Genomic DNA, 21,812 nt, shown 5'->3' on the forward strand with positions numbered 1-21,812 from the left:
AAACCTATAGCCTCCAGTCTTTCCCATAACATGCTCCAGCTCTATAAAAACATTTGGCCATATTAAACCCAGTTATCCAAACAATACAGAGGACACTGTACAGCTGCTGTTCCTTCTTCATGCTTCATCACTCAGGCACAACCTTTACATAATCCACAAATTTGAATGGCTCTAATTTCATGTTTTCTTCCAGGCCACTGACAAAAATACTACAAAGCTCTGGACCTACTATAAATCCCTGAAAACATCCTCCATTCATATTCTATTTTCCACATCCACTGTTTTTAATCCAGTTGTTGACTCATAGATCATATATGAAACTGTATCTGTTGAACAAGATTCACTTTCCAACAACACCCTCATTGACTGAAGCAGTCATGGGAATACAATTACCACACAAATCCCATTTGTAAGTATGTGTTTGATACAAGAGATTTAATTAGAATTTTTTGATCTTCCAGAGCACTGCTACTCCCCAGCCATGTAACAGTCTCTTTTGCTTCACTCATTTTGAATAAATCCCACCAGCAGCCCTCTTCAATCAATTCCTTTTGGAGCAACATTCCATTTTCCATGTTGACTCAGCAGGCAGTTGAAGCACCTGTGCTCCACTATCCACTCCCAGGCTTTGACAGGTCCATGGATTTTGCTTGGTGTGGGATTTGGTTGCTTGTTGTTGTATCAGCAACAAACAGCTAGAGCAATTCACATAAGATCAATACATTATAACAACCTATTTATTCTGGATTCAACAACTCCAAATATAATAACCCACACTTCATTGATGCTGATGCTCTGGGTAAGACTTGAGAAACTGGAGAAAATCTTTGGTGGATTACTATGTCTCTAAATGTCATTTCCAAAGTTCTGCTGGGCTAGAAAAGTTCTCTTCACAAGAATTTTAGATTAAAACTTTCACTGTGAATAGAAGACAGTACAAGTCAAAATTATGTTACTTCCACCATGTTTCAATTACTTCCCATCCTGTGGTTGCACTACAAACTCCTTGTTTGTAGGAAAACCAGCCAGGTTCTGCATTTTTGTTGGTCAATTCTGCCCTTGCATAGCTCCACTTCTTTGTTAATTAGATCAAGCTGGTTTGCCACAGAGAACACCAGAATAAAGTTTTCTGCCAAATCACTACAAAATTCCTTTAATTGCTTTTATAAGTTTAGTGCCTCTCTTATACAAAGCATGTTGTTTTGCACTTGACTCGACCAAAGTCCTCCTGGTTCAGTTTAAGTTTCAATGTATTTGTAACACAGGAAAGCACGTGGGCATGTTGAGCTTTTTCACCTTTGGTTTTCTACTTATCTGCCATCCACCAGCATAGAAACAGTTACAATGGCAGAAGAGAAATTCTGCTAATATGCCTAATTCTTGGCTAGCTCCCACCAGTACCATTGTGTGTGCACATGCAGAGAAGGAGGAGAGAGTAATTTAAGTCATACCAGCAAGAAGCTAGTTCGTCTCATCAACTCTCCTCTGCTTCAAATAGGTGTCCAAGAAGCAAATGGTAACTGTACTTTGCAGCTCAGAAATTCTTCTTAGGATTTAGGGCAGTAGTAGAGGGCACAGTTTTGTATGGTTTGAATGCTGCACTCTGTGTTTATACCACAAGCTGCACTGATTGCATGTAACAGATTTCTTCAGCCTGGTTTCAAAGCAACTGGCTGAAAGTCTTCCCCTAAAGATTTCTGCATCTTTGAATGATATCTTCAGTCATGAAGTTATTCAGCACTTTTCCCCAGCACAGGATCAATACTTCCTCCAGACAAGTGCCTACCAGCCTTTACATCTCTCCCGATGCTTGAATAACTGATTGTCACTAACACCAAACTTGGATCACTCTTCCTTTCTTTCTTTGTGCATTTCAACTTGCAGACACACTCACAGAACAGCAGCTTTGGGACAAGCTGACAGGCCACCCCAGAGGGCTTCAAATCACTGCTCCTACTTGCAGGTTTTAGAGCACACTGAAAATGCTGCTATAAGGTATAAGTGATGGATGTAACCCTTCAAGTGAGTCACAGATACCTTTGAAATGCCACAAAAATTTTGGAGGTGTCAGACTAACCCCAACTCCAGCATTACCACTGAGTAAGAGCAAGATTTCAATTACTGCAGCTGCTGTGAGATTGCAATAGCACTGAATCAGCCTTGCTCACGAGACTGCACAGAAATTCTACTCCACATCAGGCACAAATTGAGTCAATGGTGCATCTGACATTTAAGAATTTCTGAAAGGTTATTTTCTATACCTTGAGATATGTTTCAAAGTAACAAATCTTATTCATATTCTTATGCAGTTTTATATCTGCATGAATGAAAGCAATATATACTTTTTCACTTTTTCATTCCCCCTCAAAACTTGTTTCAACTTCAGATATACCAATCAGCAAATGTGCAGTTGGCATTTGCTGGTTATCACATACAAAATACTGATCAATAACTAATGTCATGCCACCAGCAAGCTGATTTTAAAACATGATGACTTAAAAAAAACAAGCAACAAAACAATATCACCATATTCTCAGAAACTCAACCAGCTTCTAAAGGCGCCTGTTCAACAAATTTTACCTACTCATGGCTACTTGTAATTCCACCTTCTTTCTTCTCCCAGGATATAATAACACTTGATTTCATCAGCTAATTCTGTCCCTTTCTCAAACAACAAATGATTATTTATTATTTCATCATTCCCCTTCATCTTTAAGATTGTTTCTTAATAAGCATAAAGCCTAAAAATTAAATGTGAGGTTTCTAAAAGTCAACAAGAAACAAAATTTTCATTCATTGTTTCAAATTACCTAAATATCAGATTCTACGCAAGTCGTCTTCCGTGCTGGCAAAAGTACTCAATAAGCACTGATTTGGGTGGCAGGAGAAACCCCAGCTCTCCATAAATTATTTTTATATAGCTAAAATATTGCTTAAACACAACAAATTCTTGTCTTGAGATGAGCATTCTCTGGAACAAGTTCAGCTGTAATTAACTCAACAATCAAGTAAATATAATGCAGAAATTATTTTGTGTAAGCAGAAAGCATGTCTCTAAACTATATCTGTACCAAAGATCTAGGAATAGTAAACAGTACTTAACCTTTGCAGAACCTAAATTCTGGAGAATTAGCTTTAAAATAAGAGACTATGCTAGCAGAGAATATTATCCCACAGGGTATTGTCTCCCAAAAACTTCTAGGCACCTGATGGAAACAAACCCAGAGAAATTACAGGAACATTGTTGCATAGTAACTAACAGCATTCTTAGAAACTTTGTACCCAACTGTTTCATTCAAGTGACACCCATAAACCACCACATTTGAAAGCACACTTTCTGCATTGTTACATTCTAGATTTGATCACATGGGATTCAACTCCATCCCCATGGGAAAGCTTGCCACTCCCTTCCTAGCACAGTAACTTGATACATGTCAAAGAAGTGTTTCAAAGGACAAAATCTTGAGAAACAAAGTGAAGGCAAAGTAACAGGCAGACCTGTCAGCTGGGAACCCAGGTTACCTCTGACAGCAGAAGACTTAAGAAAGGGAGCCAGGGAGCCAAGAGTCATACCAGTGACAATTGGAATATGTGGAGAAGGATGGAACAACTACTGCTCAGAGCTGCAGGGGGTGTGATGTGACGTGTGTGTACCCACACACGTATGTGTGCACATGAATGAGGCTCTCTGCAGAGCTGTGTGGCAGGAGGGTAAGAGACAGCAGTGGTACAAATACATCCCTGCACACGGGAAATGCAACACATGGCGAGAGCACTGGGCTGTACCAGCAGGAGCACAGCCACCCTGACCCAGGGAAACCATGGCTCCTGGCACTCGGCACTTTTCAGAGCCACTGCAGACGCCACAGGCAGCTCTGGGCACCCCCAGTACATGCCAGGCACTGATAAACCAGAGTGGGTTTGGCGGAGGGCTACCAAGATGCTCAGAGATGTGAAGAGAGGCTGTGGGAGATCCAGATTGGAGAAGAAAAGGCTTTGGGAAGCTGACAGCAGATCTGCTGGACCTACAGGGGGTCTGTGCACAGGGGCACACGGCAGGACATCAGACACAAACTGCAATGGTGCAGGTGTCACCCGACCTAGAGAAAAGGTCTTTCCTGGTGAGGACAGTCAAGCACCAGAGCAAGGACACAGAAACTGACCAACCTTTGTCTTTGGAGGGTTTGAGACCTGAATGAACAAAGTCCTGGTCTGACCTTGGTGTACATCCCACTTTGAGCAGCAGGTTGGACTGGACACCTCTTGAGGCCCTTTCCAGTCTGAATTATTCCACAATGTCAACTTGGGTCCCAGAGAACGCCACAATGTCCTGTTACAGATTTACTATGCCAGGTTATACTTTTCAAATCTTCACTAAAATGCAACCACTGTCGAGTGGAGACAAAATCCATGCTGTTTGGTTCATCTCCTCACAAGAGCAAGGGTTCCCACCCAGGATCTGCAATAGCCTTGAGTATCACATCTGGAATTCCAACATATTTTAGAGGCACAGAAGTTACCCCTGAGTGCAGAACAAGTGGAACCCAGTGCCTAAACATTCAGAGCTTTTTTGGGAGAAGGTGGTGTTTACTCTGAGGTAGAAAATATCACACATCCACAACAGCTCTTCTTTAAAGTAGCAACTGTATATTTCTTGAAAATTTCATGTTCAGCACCTACCCTTAAGGAACAACCCCTACATGCTGATGCTGTAAAGGCACAGGGTAAGAAGCTGCATTGTTGCCTCTGTATATTCAGGGTCAACAGCTCCACACCTGGGAAAAGAAGCCTCACTTAGCAAACCAAAACCATGCCAGCTCCCACCACGAGCACCTGCAGTGGTCTAAGCAGACTGTTTTGTTTTTATTCTTCTGCTGGGTGCTGCTGCCCCTAGAGCAGAGCTACTTGAACAAAGGCTGTTTATTCTAAATTAATTGATTCTGCACTGAAGCACACAGAGACCACTCACAAGGCCCATTACTCTAAGTCAGGAAGGGCAGCTACCACCTTCAACCAGGCAGCAGAACATCTCGAAGCAACACAGAAGTTTCTGCAGTGATTTCCTATAGGCTGAGTGATTATTCACCAAGTATGATGCTTGCATAACCATACAAAGGATATCCAATGTTAACAGTTATAAAGACAAGCAAATGTAACCATCTTATTAGCATTTTTAAAAAGGAAAAAAAGAACTGTTACTTCCTTTTACTGTTTGGGTTTTTCCTGTTCAGTGTTTTGGGTTTGGGGTTTTTCTTTTTGGTTTTTTAAACGAAAATTCCCCTGCCTGCACACAGACTGGAGGGATGTAGTAAACTTTTTAAAGCATCAGTTTTGTACCAATCGACTAAGAGAGAGGATGGGATTTCAGTGGAGTTTACAAGCATCTCTCAAATGAGAGCACTGAAACATAGAGCCATCCAAACCCCACTCCTCGGAGGGAGCAAGTTCAAAAGCTGGAGACAGGGTGCGGAGAGGAGAGGTAACAGGATCAGCGGCGCCAGCTCGGCACACCGAGCCTTCCCCTTCCACAGCTCACAAACAAGTCTCGCACAGACAATAAATTATGACTTTGCATGTCTGTTTACCAGTCCCATAGACCGTGTTTACTAGTCCCGCAGATCACTGCTGCTCGGCCACGGCAGAGCGTGACAGCCGCTGTGCCCGGGCGCCGCCGGGCTCCGCCAGGCCCTTCCGTCTCAGCACCGCGCTGCCAGCACGGGCGGACCCCCGCGAGCCACGGCAGCTCACGGGGGGCGTGCGCACCCCCGGCTCCCCCACAGTCAGAACCTCGCTCAGGCCCCGAAGCTGGGCCAGGCGAGCCCCGAGCCGGCCGCCCCACTCCCGGTGCCGGGTGCAGCCTCAGCCCCGGGCCCAGCCCCGCAGCCCCCAGCTCCTCGCCCCGCACCGGGACCCGCCCCCCGGGCGGCCCGGCAGCACCGCCCCTCCGCCCTCCCACCCCCGCAACGCTCCCGGCCCCTCGGACCGCGGGAGCCGCTCCCCCGCCGCCCCCACTCGGCGCCCGCCGCGGGCCGGGCGGGCGCCCCGCGCACACCCCCGGCGGGGCGGGCGGGCCTTCGCCGGCGTGCCCCCGCCCGGCCCGCTCCCATTGTGGCGGCGGCCCCGCGGCGCTGCACTCTCACCTGGGCGGCGGGCGGGGGCTGCGGCCCGGCGGCCCCGGGAGCTGCGGCGGCCCCGGGAGCTCCGGGAGCTGCGGCCGCCCCGCCGCCTCCTCCCGCCTCCGCCGCTCCTCGGGCTCCGCCGCCGCTCGGGGCCGCCCCCCGTCGCAGCGCCCGCCTCGTCCCCCGGGCAGCAACAGGCGCCTCCGCCGCGAAGGTTCCGCAGGGCGCAGAAAGGTTCCCCCCGGCCGAGGGGTCCCGGGGCTGCGGCGGCATGAGGCGGCATGAGGCGGCATGAAGCGGCATGGGGCGGCATGGGGCGGCATGGGGCGGCATGGGACGGCATGGGGCGGCATGGGGCGGCATGGGGCGGCATGAAGCGGCATGGGGCGGCATGGGGCGGCATGGGGCGGCATGGGGCGGCATGGGACGGCATGGGGCGGCATGGGGGGCCCGGGCTGCTGCAGCCGCTGCCATGGGCCGTGAGGAGAGCCACTGCAAGGGGCAACTCCCCACCGCTCGCGGAAAGCTGCTAATTAGCCACAGGGACCCGTGGTCATTAAGGCTAAGTAGCCTTGTGGGCCTCTCCTCCAGCCGCCTCCGAGGCAGGGACAATAAGGAGCTTAGCTCTGGGCCTTGGCCCCTCGGGGTTAAAGCCCTCCACAAGCATTAAAACCCATCGCGCTCCGAGCCCCGCTCTAGCGCCGGGCTCTTCACAGGAGAGAACTTTCTTTCTCGTAGCCAGTGATACAGGACCCATTTATGTTCCCCGTTGCTGTTCCCTGTTCTGCCACGAGCCTGGCTCTGCTGCCTCCATACCCTGCCCACAGGGACTGGGCAACCATCGCCGAGCCCACCCAAACCCTCCTGCAGCTCGACATTCCCACTTCCCTCAGCCTGTTAAACCCCAACCTTTCTGCAGCCTCCCTAGGGTTCTTTAAAATTCAAAGTCTCACACAGCAGGGTTATCCAAAAGCAAAGGCAGCACTTCAGATATGAGTGCTGAGGAAAAGGTGAGTTCCTTGCTCATCTCCATGGGCTGGCTGTGGTCCCACAGACAGAGAGCCCAGCATGCCCATGGCCTCTGTCACTGCCAGGACACTCTGCTGACACCACACTGAGATGCTTAGCCTGCACAGCAGCCTGAGTTCTGTGTTTTCATCTGTTACAGGGAACAAAAAGGACAAGTCCAGCAGGGAAAGTGCCTGTCTGGTTCTCCCATGCTCAAATATCCAGACCAAGAAAAATACAAGCGGGAGACTGGTGTCTGTGCCTGGGCATGTACTGGCAACATGAGCATCATCAGTGTAACTCAACTGTGAGTACTTCAGGGGCCTCCTAGGTTTCGGGGAAGCCAGAGCTGATCCAAAATTAAAAGGCCACAGCACCACAGAGCTATCTCACAGTGTGCCCCAGAGTACTTGGCAAAGGCACCAAGGGATCACAGTAAACCTTTACCCTTCTACCCATCCAGACACATCCAAATCCTCTGTGGGACCTTCTGCTGTTAAACCTGATATGAAAGTCCAGATTGTCCTTCCCTGCCTCAGCCTGTCACACAGGGGAGACCTTCAGAGAGAGGGATGGTGGAAGAGACCTCGGAAGCAACAGAACAAGTCCAAGTTAAAGCAGGCAGAATGCCCCCAGCAGAGCAGCAAGGATTTCTTATGGGCTTTTAATGTGTTATGCTTCAGGCATTTGCCCCACAGGAACATGGACAAGCACAGCCCAGCTAAGAGTGGCTGCTTCACAGGCCAGTCCTCTGAGCACTCCAGCAGCTAAGCACCTCCTCCTTATTTCTATTGAGTTAGCTAAAACAGAAAGCCTAGAAGGTTATTTTTGGTTTCTGTAGATGTACAACCACTATCTCTCACAGCCAATGAAGGTTTTCAGTGGGACACCCATGCTGTCTGGTGGACACCTTGGGCTGGGTCTGCACAGGGAGCTGCCTGCACACCCCACTGCAGAGCTCATCCCCTCACACAGCTCCACATCTCCCACACTTCCCCAGCAAGCAGCTCGTGCTGCAGCCTCAGGACACCCACTGATGCCACAACCAGAAACATTCAGTCCAAGCAGCAAGTGGGGGTTATGGCTGCTGGTTTGCAACACTGAGGCTGGAGTTGCATCATCCAGAGAAAACTGGGGTAGCAAACTCAGGTGTTATTTCTCAAGGAAATACCCTCAAATCCCACCACACACAACAGCTATGGCTCCTAGAGGACAAGCGCCAGCTGTCCTTTACCATCTCTGCTGGAGGATTCGTTTGTAACTGTGAGTCCTCCCTTAATAAGCAAATAAAGAAATGCTCAGAAACCTTCCAGGAGGGATCAGTGGTTGCCCCATAACTTCAGTGGGGCAGCCACCTACACAACCCCCAAGTGCCTTTGCAGCCTTTCACACATCAGCCATCAACAGAAGTGCTCTACAAACAACCAGCACTGTTCCTCAGGCCAGTGGCTGGTTGTTCACCACAACCATGGGACCTCTGCCCTTCCCTCATGTCCTGTGCCTCTGCTGAATATGACACGGCACCTGCAGCAGATTTTGCTCTGAGCTGGGCAGGCATCCAAGCATTGGGAAATTCTTGTAGCTGGATGTTGGGAAGCACCAAAGCAAAAGGACATGGAGCGCTCCTGCTTTGTCAGGCTCTAGCCTACAGCAGTTATTTCAGTCTCAGAGTTGACACTTAGTTTTTTAAACTAAGGTCAGTGCACAGACCCAAGGGGAGACCCATAAAATCTGAAGAGCAGTTGATTTTGGCCTGCAGATCAGTATGGGGGGGTGGAATATGTGAACAGCAACAGAATATTCCCCACCTGAGTCCCTGGCTTTCTATAACACCCCACTGCACTGGGTCTCCTTTGGAGATCCCTGCACATATCCAAGGAACAGCACAGCCACACCTCTAGGGCTAAATAAAGCTGACCGATTGATGCCCTACTACTGGATCCCAAAAGAGCAAGACAGACATTGTCTTAATACAGGAAAGGCCATCAGATTTCAAAGCAAGAGCTTCAACTTCTGACTCTTTAAATGCTCATATCATTTACAGTCTGAATGGGGTTCTTGGGCAGTATCGGTTACATGGATTAGGAGCTGTAGAGGACATAAGTACAGTTCCTCTTCCTGAGTTTTTTACAGCTTAATGGACAGGAAGCATTGTTGATGAGCTTCCAGCTTCTTACACTATGACCAGAATCTCCCCATCTTCCCTTTGTGCTTTTTTGTGTCCTAGAATCACTCTCAATTAACAGTGCAAAAATAAAACCGATGTCATCCATCTCTCCTAAGCTGCACATGCATTATTCATCACCATGCCCTAATTGATTCTCTTATAACCATGAGCACTTCTGCACTTGGCTGTGTTCTTCTTGTCCAGCAGAGCGCAATTTATGAAGTTTTATTCCACTTGGAAAAGGCACTTTCAAAGTGGTACCTTCCATGACTTTTCTGATCAGAACATCAAGTTTGATCTCAATGCATACAGACTTCAGTCCTGAGTTTTGTGCCCAGATAAAAGTGTCAATCAAGTAGCTCTGGTGCACTGATGCTCAGTGCCCTGACTGGGAGGTCAGTACTGTTCTGGATGCTCTGGGCCTTCTTCCTCGTAACAGGATCTATAAAAGAGGTAAAAGGGAAGATTTGAAAAGGACTCCACATCCCTGACTAAAAGCTCTGAAACGTGTAACCTACAGAACACATAGGGAATTAAAATGCCCTTGCAACAGCTTTCCATGGAATTTAGAGAAGCATCTCCTGAACTACTCAGCCAGAGGGCAAGACTCTCTGAAGGCTCCCTCTAGAGCAAGAGAAAAATACATATTCCATTTACATGAGGATAACTCAGCTTTGCCTTCAGCACCCTGACACTAGAATACCTCTGGATTCTCTCATCCTAAGATTTGACCAGGATTCCCGGGAACTGAAAGCCTGTGACAGAATGCTTAGAAACAGCACATTTTTTCAAGGTGCAGTCCAGACACTCAGTGAGATGAGCAGGTCTGAATTTCCCTCTGCAACCCAAGCAGATACAAGTCAGCATACGACACCCTATACAAAGCAATTAATAAATAAAACCTCACCATTGGCACAAGTGTGTTTGGTTTGATGGGACCATATATCACAGCAATTTCTTCTCTAGTGACAGCACAATTCCTCCTACTGGTGGACATGCCCATTCTTAGATCCTTCTCTTTCAAATGTGGGGTCTAGCATGTTATGTCAGCTGCCACTGAAGAAACACAGACATCAGTGTGCCACGGTGACACCACTTGTGCTCCCTGAAGATCTTCTGTGGCCAGGGTTGTCACACAGTGCTGTGCATCACACCACCATGAACCACATGTGAGTTGCCTCCTTTTCCACATGCCTTTACTAGTCTCTGATATTCCTCCTTTCTCTATTTGGTGCTTGTTCCAGATGCTATTCACTGGTCCCTTTGCTTGCTGCTGCACTGTTCCATTGTGAAAGAAAGGGGGACACTCCAGCCAGTCCCTCACAGGCAGCCCATCCCAACTACAGGATGGGAAACCTGACGGTGCTGCCAAGCTGCTTTCATCCTGAGAGAAGGGCTCAAGCAGTCATGCAGGAGGAAGTGGAAAATGAGAAATCCGTTTCTAATATCGCAACGTATCATTGAGCTTTGTGCTGAAGGACTTGGTCAAGGAGTCATGAGGGAGCCACAACTCAGAGCAGCCTGTTTGGTTTGTGGTGCTCCAACCTCACGGGCATTGAATCAGCGTCATGGTATCCAGGCTGGATTTCACCTGCACTTCCACACTCAGCCTGCAGCCTCCTTCTTCCCCCGCTAGAAGGGGCTGAGAACCAGCCACGGCCGGGCAGGAGCAAGGGAGCTTCGTCATGGGCAAGCTCAAGGCAAACCCCACCACACGAAACAACTTGAACACTTCCTCTGCCTGCTCTGCGCTGGCCCGATCCAGAAGGGATTCAGTGTCCCGACAAAGCAAGATCTCTCTGCTTTGATTTCTTAATCCTATGGTGAGCTGCTCTGGGAGAATTTCAGTACTGAAACGCTGTAATGTCAGTGCATAACTCAGCACAGCACTGCTCACTCGAAACACTCTTCAGCCTTCAACACTCCATTTTCAAACACTGGGTGCAGGAAGGTGAAACAAGGCACCACTTCCAGACGGAGTTGGAAGGGTTTATGGTTTTAGGAAAGTAAAGAAAATAGCAAAGATGTGATGATATTACAGGAGGAAGAAAGATCCAGACAGGGTGTTTTGCTCATTGAAGAGGCAGTTTTATACTTAAAGAATTAAAAGTAACAAGTTTACAAACGAATACAAGACAACACCTTATTAGAAAAGGTCACATAGCTGCTCCTGGCAATGGCCAGATCAGGGCACTGGCTGAAACCAGGCTCCCTCTGCTTAGTCACCCACTCCAACAGTGATGTCTGTGCGGCCAGCAGTGAACCCCAGACACCCACAGTGTTCACACCTCCCACAGAGGGGAGCAAAGTTAAACCCACAGCTCAAGCAGATGGAAATGCATCATTTAACTACCTTGTGATTGCCCATTAGCAAATTCACAGCAGGCAGCTCTGGCTGGTCCTTATTAGGGGCACAACCAACTTTTACAACACTCCAAGGAGACAAGGCGAACTCCTGCCAAGAGAAGAGCTGGGTCACAGACCTGTGGGTGGCTGCTGTTCGCTTTGCTTTTGCCTACAGCCAGCTCTACTTTTCTGCCATTAGCTGTGGGAAGATGACACAATGCACAACCAATGTGAGTGGGTTTTTACTGCCAGTGCTCTGCCAATACCTCCTTTTCAATGCTACAGTGAGCTTTTTCCCGAGGAATTAACTTTGATAACAGTTCATACAAGAGGGTTTTCCCCTGTGTGATGACACTGTCCCTGTTGAGCTGCAAGATGTCAGGGCCATAGTGTCCCTAATGCCCTGACCAGCCCCACCTGGGACTTCCACCCACACTGCTCATTAGCACAGGGGTTCAATTTAAACCCAACTCTGGGCACTTAGTCTTGGTCTATACCTGCTTTATTTTGCTGAGTCTGGGCTGCAGGTTTTTTTCCCCCCTTAACTTTCACTGTGCCTTATTGCCATGAGTTTCTCTGGTGACCTAGATCCTTGGTGATGCTGCTTGCTGTTCCTTAGCCTACCTAGCTTTTCTGACTCTGGTGTTGTGGTGCAAGCACTGACTGGAGAAACCCCTGCCCTGCTTCTGGGATCCCCTTGGCTCCTAGTTTCTGGTCCCTTTAAAGAGCAGCAGGTATTTGCTATTGATGGAGAAGTGAGGGACTATTCAGCCTCTGCTCTTCTCCCCGTGGTTAAATCTGCTGATCTTCACCCTCAGAGTGTGTGTTGATGAAGATCCTGGGGCTTTACCAGGGTCAGGGAGGAAGGCTGTAGATTTCTTCAGACAGTGAGGTTTTTTTTTTTCTTTTTGTTTTGCTCATTTCACAACTGCATTTTAATTGATTACCCTGAAATTTATCCTTACACAAGGGTGTCACGAAAAGGAGGGTTTTTTTAGGAGATGAGAAGGAGATGTGCAATTAAATTAAAAATAATAAAAGGCATTTTGGTTTTGAGTAGATATGCAACAGACATAAGGACTATGGATGGATTATCAAGGTTTGGGAAGAGAATTTAGTACACTTTTCATATTAATGCTGGTAAGACCTACATTTGTTTCTTCAATCTGTAGACTCATCTAGGATTTATTATTAATCTGCAGCCATCAAACAAGGTAGAGAACTTTTCTCTGCTTTTCAATATACTTTCTACTTTCTTGTTCCTCATGTAGGAGCTAATCTTTTGTTTATTAGAACAGTTGTAATCACTGCAAATTCTTTAAACAGCCCATATGTAGGGGTTGGCATTGATTTCACTTTTCATTTATAAGCAGTAACACTTCTTTTTAGTATCACAATCCTGAAACAATGTACCACATGAGACTCCCTGGTCACACACGATTGTTAAGGCAAAGAGTGGTACCAGAGCTGCTCCTTTCCCTACACTCCCCTGGTATCCAAAGTTGGCTCCCACCGGGATCGCTGCAGGCATTGCCCACTATCCCCCATGCAGAGCCAGTTGTTCTAGAGGGATATAATCATACTAATGGCAAAAGCTGGTGTGTGTGAAAGGCACAATTCATTATGCTGTTCGTCCCAGCACCTCTTGTTTGGGAATTATTTCTGCTTCTTCACTCAGTGGGAATACACTGGTGTAATTCAGTGCTCTCTGCAGCCTGCTCTCTTGTAGTGGGTGGTATATGAGTTTTGAAATAGGCAAACACCATTGTAGTTTGTTTTTCCTCCACAACAGGTGAATTCACTCATTTGAAAAGCACTCCCTGAACAACAACTGTTTAAACTTTAAAATTTTCTCTTTCATTGACTCTTCTGGCTTTACAGTTGTTTCTGAAGTTTAGGAGTTCAAGGAGGTTTCTGTTTCAAAAGCATATTTTCATTCCTGCAAGGCTCAATCTCTGGGGCATGACTTAACTAGATCATTTTGATGGTGGATGTATTGAAGTAGGGAACTTAAGGAACTGTATGTATGAAGGAGGTAATTTGGGGCTGCCTGTATGAATAAACTGTCCTGATACATAAAATGAGAAGTAACATGTTATTCTTCACCTGCATGGCTGGAGCTATGGTCAATGCCCTTTCTTGCTCAAATACAAGATCTGCCAGTTAGGCCAATGCAGCAGTGAGGGGAGGATGATGCAATCAAGAGGCTGGACAATTATTTTTGGAAACTTACTGTTTACAGATCAAATCAGCAGTTAAGGTGACAACATACCTGTTGTAAGAGCTTTGGAAACTGTACTGGGCTCCCTTTCAGGCACTACCAAAAGGTTATGAAACATCAAATAGTTCTTTTTATAGTGCAGGACATGTGCCCAGCATGTGGGGAATCAAGACTCAGATCCTTCCCTTTCTCCAGCTTCTGGTAGAGGAAGCAGCTTCTGGGATTCCCCTCATCAGCATTTGGACATGTCCAAATACACTCCTTCTGATTTGCAGCTGCTTCCTTGCCCCTAACTACCCACCTTATGGCCCTGGTGAGAACAAAAGTGGGAAGTAAATTTAGCCATACAGTTTGTATACCTGTCTGCATTTTGGTCTAAACCACATAAAGGATGGTTTTGAAAAAGACTAATTTGCTGAAGTTAGTTGGCATTAGGAGAGGGAAGGTATCAGTAACAGCTTTATTTTATTTCCAAGCATCTAAAATAACTATACAAAAAAGAAGCAAATTAATCAGCAAAGTGTCCTCACTGCAGCCAAGCTGCACACACCCATGGAGAGGGGTTGTTACAGGCAGCTGAGCCTGCAAACCCTGCATAGCAACCAGAATTACATGAAGTGTTAGGGCAAAATTAAAGAAAAACCACAGAAGAGACAGAAGAAGGCAGACAATGGCAGGACTGTAGATGCAGAGAGTCAGAAATCAGCCAAGTGATAGGGGTGAAGTTTACCCAGACATATTTGTGTGTACCTGCCACCAACTTCCACAGCCCTGGTGTGCTTTGCCATGGAGTCACAAACAGATAAGATGTGGGCAGAGGAGCCGACAACCCTGCTCACTCCTTTGCACAGCCCCGTGCTCCACAGGAGAGAAGAGCAGTGGGCAGAGCAGGTTTTTCCACTGATAGAGACTTCTGGAAGACCAGCAGCCAGAAGAGGTATTTTGGCACATCTGCTGGCAGATGAGCTGGAGGCAGGGACTCTGGCTTTTGGGATGCCTCGATGTCATTAGATCTGTGCCTCTCTCAGGGCTTTGCAGGAGAATTGCAGAGCTCTTCAGCTGTTTCAGGCTGGAGATAATTCCACAGCACACAAGCTTGTTTTTCTTAGTCATCTTTCGTTTTCTTAGTCATTTTCAGCTAGTCCACACCCTGGATTTAAAATTGCTTGTGTACAGTCTGGGTGCAGAGCTGAGCAGGAATGGATTGCTCCCAGCTGGTGTCTGTGTGGGAAGGAGACTGCTGAATTCCCAAGAGATGTTTGGGACACAAGTACTCCCAGCAACTCCCCAGCATCAAGTGATTTGAGATGGGATGAGAGGCATGGACTAGAACTGGCAGACCTGGAAGCTGTGGCTGTGGCTGAAGAACAGGGTGAAGTCAGAGTCCTTCCAGAAAAAAAAGCTCAGGGATGTGGGTGCTGCACCTGACACTTATATGGGGAAGAGGGGAGCTACAACCCTCCCTCCAGCAAATCCTCCTCAGCCAGTGCTGAATCCCTCCAGGGGATTAATCCTAAATGAGTGAACCACCCTGCCTCAGACACTGTTTCCTTAGGAAGGAAGATACAAGCTCTGGAGTTTGACATATTCTGCAGTGTGTCTGCAGGGTGACATATTCTCCTGTGTGCACAGGATAAGGGGTACAACTCCATCAACAACAAAATGTATGTGTTACTAAAGTCTTGGCAAAGGTTCAGCCAGAGAGGACCAAGAGAGAAAAGTTGCATTAGAAATAAGAGCAAAAACTTTATGAGTGTGGGATGTCTGCAACCAGTCCAGCAAGACAAAAGGTTTTGTGAACCTGCTTGGAAGAAAGCTGCTTTCTTCCTCCTCCTTTCCCATTTTCCAAGGCATTGGGAGAGTGATGCTGATTAAGTCCAGGCAAAGAGGGAACTCAGAAGAGCTGGAGCTGTGAGACCTCAGCACTCCCTTTTTGTGAGAGATGGGGAGTTGCATGGCTGGATCTGGAAATGTTTCTCTAAAGCAAACACTGAATATTCACCATCTGAATGGCGGGTAACCGCAGCTTGCTTGTAAAACTTTCCACAGCAGGCAGTGCTGTTCCCTGGAGCTCTCCCTTGGGGATCCATCTTCCAGGGGATTCTCTCCTCGCCCATGGCAGTTTTCTGTACCCCAGGAGAATGTACCAGTAGTTAACAGTAAGTTGTGGGAGGAGGCTGTGTCTCAAAGAGCTCATCTGGCCTGGTGCACCTCTCTGCTACAAAACAGGCTGGGAACAATCCCAGCCAGCCTGCTGGGAGAGTCTGGGATGAAGAGAATTCAAAATGTCTATGGTGAAATCTGGTCTTTATTATCCTAGTCACTAACATCCCACATATTTCAAGGAGACCAGCATTTTACTCCCACGATCCAAAGACAAAGCAAAATAAATCTTGGTACTCTCAGCCACAGTGCAAAACTCTGATTTATAGAAAATAGCATCCTAACCTTGAAGAGTGGCTAAACATGCCTCCTTCTTCCTCCCTGGCTTAAAGCTTTGCATCCCTATTGCTAAAATCTCCCATGAGTTCTGCTGTCCAAACAGCCTGTAAAAGCTATAAACATCTCTCATTGTGTCCTCCCATCTTTTTACCTTCTTTTCAGGCTACAGCATTGTTTTCCTTGCAGACTACACTAAAGACTGCTGCCCAGGTACTACATTAAATGTAATGAAATTATGATAAGCACACGAATGTAACATTAAACACAAATATAGACTGTGAAATAAGGTAAAACAGGGAAATTTCCTGTTGATCCTATCCAGTTGTATTGGTCATTTGGTATGTCAAATAACTGAAAATTATCTTTTTTCTCTGGAGAAGACTTGATGAAAAGAGAGGCAAGATAAAACAATCTCGGGGACAAAAAATTCTTAATTGGGCTATGCCAAAATGATTCCTCCAAAATGTCCCTATTTCATAATTAGTAGCTTTTAATTGCAATTTAACAATCATATTGCAGCAGGTACAGACACGTTGTAAATGCATAGTGCAATATTCTGAATCAAGTGCACTCTCAGGCTGTGAATGGTATTTACTTCTCTAAAACTGCTGACTGATGACATTGGTTTTTGATAATTTGTTGTTCCTTTGTGTCCTGAAGTGGTAACAATGTGTCTTTCTCAGAAACCTCTCACATCACAGGGAGGGGGGGTGTGTGTGTTACACATATGCCTGGTGTTCAATCCGAATGGAAATGCAGAGCTTTGCATCACCCATTTATTGCCATTTGCAGCCATCACTGCACATCTGAGCTGCCCTTAAACCCCAGCTCCAAAAGCAGAGAGGACATTCAGGTATTCTTCTGGTTATCATTTATCAATGCTAGTTTTAGAATAAGGATAAGGATACAGTATTTATCTACATTCCAAAAGGAATAGACTACTTTATAAAATACCCTGCACTCCTATAAATGCAACTAAATTTTCACAAACAAGGCTCCCTGGAGACCAAAGCCCATGAGTGTGTCCCTGCAGTTGCTAACAGAGCATGCTGTGCCCTGGGAGGCAGTGGGATTTTTCTCCTTTGTGGGTTGGCATACAATTTAATTCCTAAAAATTCAGTGTTTTCTTCCCTTCCTCCATATTGTCAGGTGCTTCTGATTTATTTGGGGAAAGAAAATTTATGAGATTTCATTCTTGCTCTATTCCCTCTCCACTGACTGGGGATATGAAGCTCCTGGAAGAAAGAAAAGACAATCTTGTCTACATAAGGGAACTAGTGGAAGAGGGAAGAGTCTCGAGCTGGTGCTGCTGTCTAGTTGTGGCACTTTGAGTTCAGCAGCAGAACCAGAACTTTGTTAAGTCACCACGATGCCAGAGATCTGAGTCTGCATCAGTAACAATGTGCCCCAAGGCCCACCTGCATTCCAAGGTGCCCGGGCTTGCAGGTGCTCAGTGTTTCAGGAAGCTGCCCTCAAATATCCCTGTCCCAGAGTGTTTGTGGGGCTGCACAGGCTGTTCAGGATCAAGGCACCACAGAGAGGGGTGCTGCCGGAGGAACTCATTCCTTCTGGGTGAAAAGACATGACCTATTTCATGGCAGAGGAAAACTTAGGGCAAGAGTCCTGGGTGAATCCCAGCACAGACTCCCTCAGCTCTACATTACCTCATTTCAGCTGGGGACTTTCCCCATGTCAAACTCTGTTGGATGCTTTATGCTGCTAAGAGAGCTTCAGAGTTTTTTCCTAAGTGTGGCTGAATGTGAGAGCCAAGTGCTCAGGCTTTACAGTGCTCCAGGTGCCATGTCTGGGCAGTGCCTGCAGCAGGGCCACACGTGTGGCTGCTGAGAGTCGATATCTGTGGAGCTTCCAGAGCCATAAGCACCACCATGGACAAGCCAAAAATTAGGATTGCCAGGAGATGCTGCAGGTAACGAACACCACACAGTAGTTATTAAGACCCTTGGTGGAATCCCTCTGTCATAAAACAACTTATTAATACAAAATTAATATCTGCACATGTGCCTGCCACCATTATAGCCCACTTTCACCAATTTGCTTATTGTTTCCATGTGCATCAAAAACTGAGACAGAAATGCACTAGACCTAATTAACTCCTATAGAGAGATGTCATGAAGAAAGCAGATATAAAATCTGCACATAAGGCCTGATAAAAAGGAAAAAAAAAAACAAACAGAAAAAAACAAAACAAAACCCACCCTCCCCTTAAAAAGGCTAGTAGTCTTAAAATGGTACTTTTCCCTGGTTCTGTTTAGTCTTTGTTTTTTAAAGCTGCTATTGCTACAAGTAATCCCTAAGATCCTTGTTGTTGGAAAACATAAGGAAGAATTTGTTTGTATTCCCAGTGTGTGTCTTGCAGGCATTTCACAGCGTGCTGTGCATAGTCTTTTCTTTCTTCCTTTTGTACGAAGAGTTTTCTTTGCTGGTTGTTTCCTAGAGTAACAAAACAGATAAAAAAAAAAAGGAAAATCCTTCTTAAACCACAAAAACTAGCAAGGGATTTTGTGCAGTGCCTGAAATGAACTTTTAACATTCCCAGTTAGAGAGATGAGTTTAGTTAGGAAATGATGCCTTGTTGCCATGATGCCACTTTCTGTGTACTGTCCCCCACTTTTCTCATGTTCTCCCTTGTATATTCTCTGTGCATGGTTTATCTGTGTGCTTCCCGTCTCCCAAAGGCTCTTTCATAGCTTCATACCCCTGGATAGCTCATATATCACAGGACACACCAATAACCCTATTTTTCAGTAATTTGGGAGAAAGGAGAGGTATGAAAATCTGCTTGAAGTTGCTGGGTGTGCCTGAGAAGCTGAGCACAAAGCTCTGAGCAAGACTGCAGTAGCAGCGTGGTCAGGATTTGGGGGCCATGCTGCTGCAAGCAAGAGGTGTATGGCAGTGTATGCTTCATGCAACACTGATCACTTTGTACTATTTCACTTTTTTGTTGACTTTCAGCCTGCAAACGCAGATGTCCTGTCACTCAGATGCTCAGCTAGGCAGAGTTATGTGCTCTTGGCATCACACTGAGTGTCTGAATGGAGTGTTTTGGCACCAACCTGTTTGGAAGAGAGCTTTTCGCCTGCTCATGTTCTCATTAGTATCTGAGCTGATGAACGACATTCTTCTGCATTTCCATGTTCCTAGATATAGATCTGGCTTCTCTCTTCAGTCTGGACTAAATGCTCAGGGGCAGCTGGCTGGGGAGCCTGTGTCTGCACTGCTGAATCCACGCAAACACCAGGAGAGCCTGGGGAGTAGCCTGCCTGATGGCAAATCCTGCAGATCCTGTGAGTATCCAGAAGAGTTAGTGCAGGTGGCCGTGGCAAGGTCCTTGATACTTTTGTGAGTGAACTGCTTCTACTGATCTGCAGTAGTAAAGCAGGACACAATGGTAGCTCAGCCAAATGGTAGCTGCCAAAGTGTAGGTCTCTCCCCGGCCCCTCCTCATAAACAGCTCAGCTGTTTTTAGTTTGTGTTGCTGTTTTAGCTCCAGCCCAGAGAAAACCTGCCCCAGAAGTGCTGCTATCACTCCCCTATCACTCTTTCCTCTCCCCACAAGCAACCACCCTTGAAATCCTTTTCCAGTAGGTGCCATCAGCCTGCTGTCACTGTTCCCCTCTGTCTTCGTATCTCTGTGGGAAACTTCTCCTTCAGCTTTGCTTAGCCTTTTCTGCTGGAAGGAAACCCCAAATGCTCTCTCCACACACAAGAGCAGGCATAATCCTCAGACAAGGTGGCAACTGCATTCCCTGGATCGGCGCCGCCTCTGCTGCCCTCCGTGTGTTTCCTCTTTGCATTCCATTGATGAGCGAGCCTCCCCTGCCTTTCCCACCGTCACTCAGAAATAGCAAAGGAGCACAGGCAGAATTCGATTGAATTTTGCCTGCCCTTTTATATTTGATGTCTCTTTCCAGTTGTTGGGTGGTTTTGCTCTGTGTGTGAGCACACAGATGGCTCCTGTAAGCACCTCAGCCCCGGATGATTGCTTGTTAATTTTTGCTTTGGGCTATTTTGAGTTTTTTCCTCTCCTCCCAAGAGGACGCTGGTGTGGTGTGCTGATGCCGGTGTGCCACCTAGTGATTGAACTATCGCCTTGTCGCACATCATCAATCGGAACCCTCAGTGCCCGTATTCTGGCCCCATTTGCCCATGGTCACCTGGATCGCAGGTAACCTGTGGCAATGCCTGCAGCCCCTTGGCTCTGCCCAGTCTGTCCAGGCAGAGGAGATCCCACTGAACTGCTTTTCCCTGCTTATTTCACTTTGGACCTTTTCTCTCCCTTTGTACCTCTTTCTACTGTATTATCTGCAGTCTTGTGATGTGGGTAAGAAATGGGAGATCATTTGAGGGGTGTTGGCTGCCAGTTTGCAGGTCACCCATGGCCATAATCTAATCCATCAGGCAATATTTTTGTACAACGTGAAAATTTAGCCCTAGATACATGTCAATCAGATGCTCTGGGGGAGTCTCAACAGTGTTTAAAGCCCTTTAGGCATGAGGGGTATCATTGCAGATATTTATCTGCTTCGCCCCTCATAAAACCACTTCTGAACTATTTGGGCAGATCCAGGCTGGGAGAGTGTTATAAACGCCAATCACTTGGTTTTTAACATTTTAAACGTTTAATAATAATAAAATGGTTATAAAAATAGTAATACAATTAGAGTAATGAAAATTTAGAGTTAGGACAATTACATATGTAATGTGTAATTACATTGCTGTTGCATATTCATACATCTCATACATGATGCATAAATTCCTTGCAAATTAAGAACTTTTCTGGTTTTTGTCAACTTCTTCCCCTTAATCCTGGTGGTTCCATACAGACGGAGAGAAGGTGGAAGAGTGTTTGTCTTTTCCGATAAGGAGGCAGTAATTCTTTATGGGCCCCCATCACTGTCATCTCTGTGTGAAGAGTTTCTTCATTATCTCATCTCTTGCTTGAGTTAGTAAAAAAAACCCCCACATACATAGGCTCTATTTTAACTACAAAACTACATATACCATACTATTAAAATGTTAATACAGCACTTCTAATCAATATAACATAATACGTATAGTATTCAATTTAATATTTGCGAAAAGCCAATCATAAAATATGCATTTTTCACAGAGAGCAATAGATGGTCCTGGCGTTGGAACCGAGGCCTTTTTGTCAGGGTTTTGTGCCTGCTGGCCACTCCCCAGATTCCCAGAGGCACACAGGAGACTGGCAGGGTGGAAGGGGAAGGCACTCGGCGGAGAAGTGCATTACAGCCCGCTGGGCTCCTGTGCTGCCCTGGCAGATGAGCTGTGCTCCCAGGTGCAGCTCCCCAGACTCTGACCTCCCACCGGCTCCTGCAGTCCCCCGGGGCATGGGCGTTGCGAAGAAACACCCGTCAGTTTACAGGCGGCTGGGCACGTTCAGACCCTCCCAAAGGCTCAGGTCCCGGCATTGTACCCTTCCCGGGATGCTGCTGGGAAATCCAGCCGGGTGCTGGGTGCAGCTGCA

General features: G+C 46.7%; 1 protein-coding gene and 1 long non-coding RNA gene across 3 annotated transcripts in view; both read right to left on the reverse strand.

Moving 5' to 3' along the window:
• Positions 1-6,261, reverse strand: part of RAD54L2 (RAD54 like 2) — a 69,101-nt gene extending 62,840 nt beyond the window's left edge. The window contains exon 1 of one of the 2 annotated variants that reach the window (XM_068201596.1): positions 6,141-6,261. The gene's annotated coding sequence lies outside the window, so the exon portion shown is untranslated. The remainder of the gene's footprint in view (positions 1-6,140) is intronic. The other variant, XM_068201598.1, reaches the window with a different exon arrangement.
• A 2,817-nt stretch (positions 6,262-9,078) lies between these two features.
• On the reverse strand, positions 9,079-12,051 carry LOC137480519 (uncharacterized). The gene is made up of 3 exons (XR_011002943.1): positions 11,907-12,051; positions 11,648-11,749; positions 9,079-9,736 (listed from the first exon to the last, which is right to left on the reverse strand). It is a non-coding gene; the product is annotated as an uncharacterized lncRNA (long non-coding RNA).
• Positions 12,052-21,812: the final 9,761 nt, after the last annotated feature.

The sequence above is a fragment of the Anomalospiza imberbis genome, chromosome 11, assembly GCF_031753505.1.
Source record: "Anomalospiza imberbis isolate Cuckoo-Finch-1a 21T00152 chromosome 11, ASM3175350v1, whole genome shotgun sequence".
In the NCBI taxonomy this organism is placed as follows: domain Eukaryota; kingdom Metazoa; phylum Chordata; class Aves; order Passeriformes; family Viduidae; genus Anomalospiza; species Anomalospiza imberbis.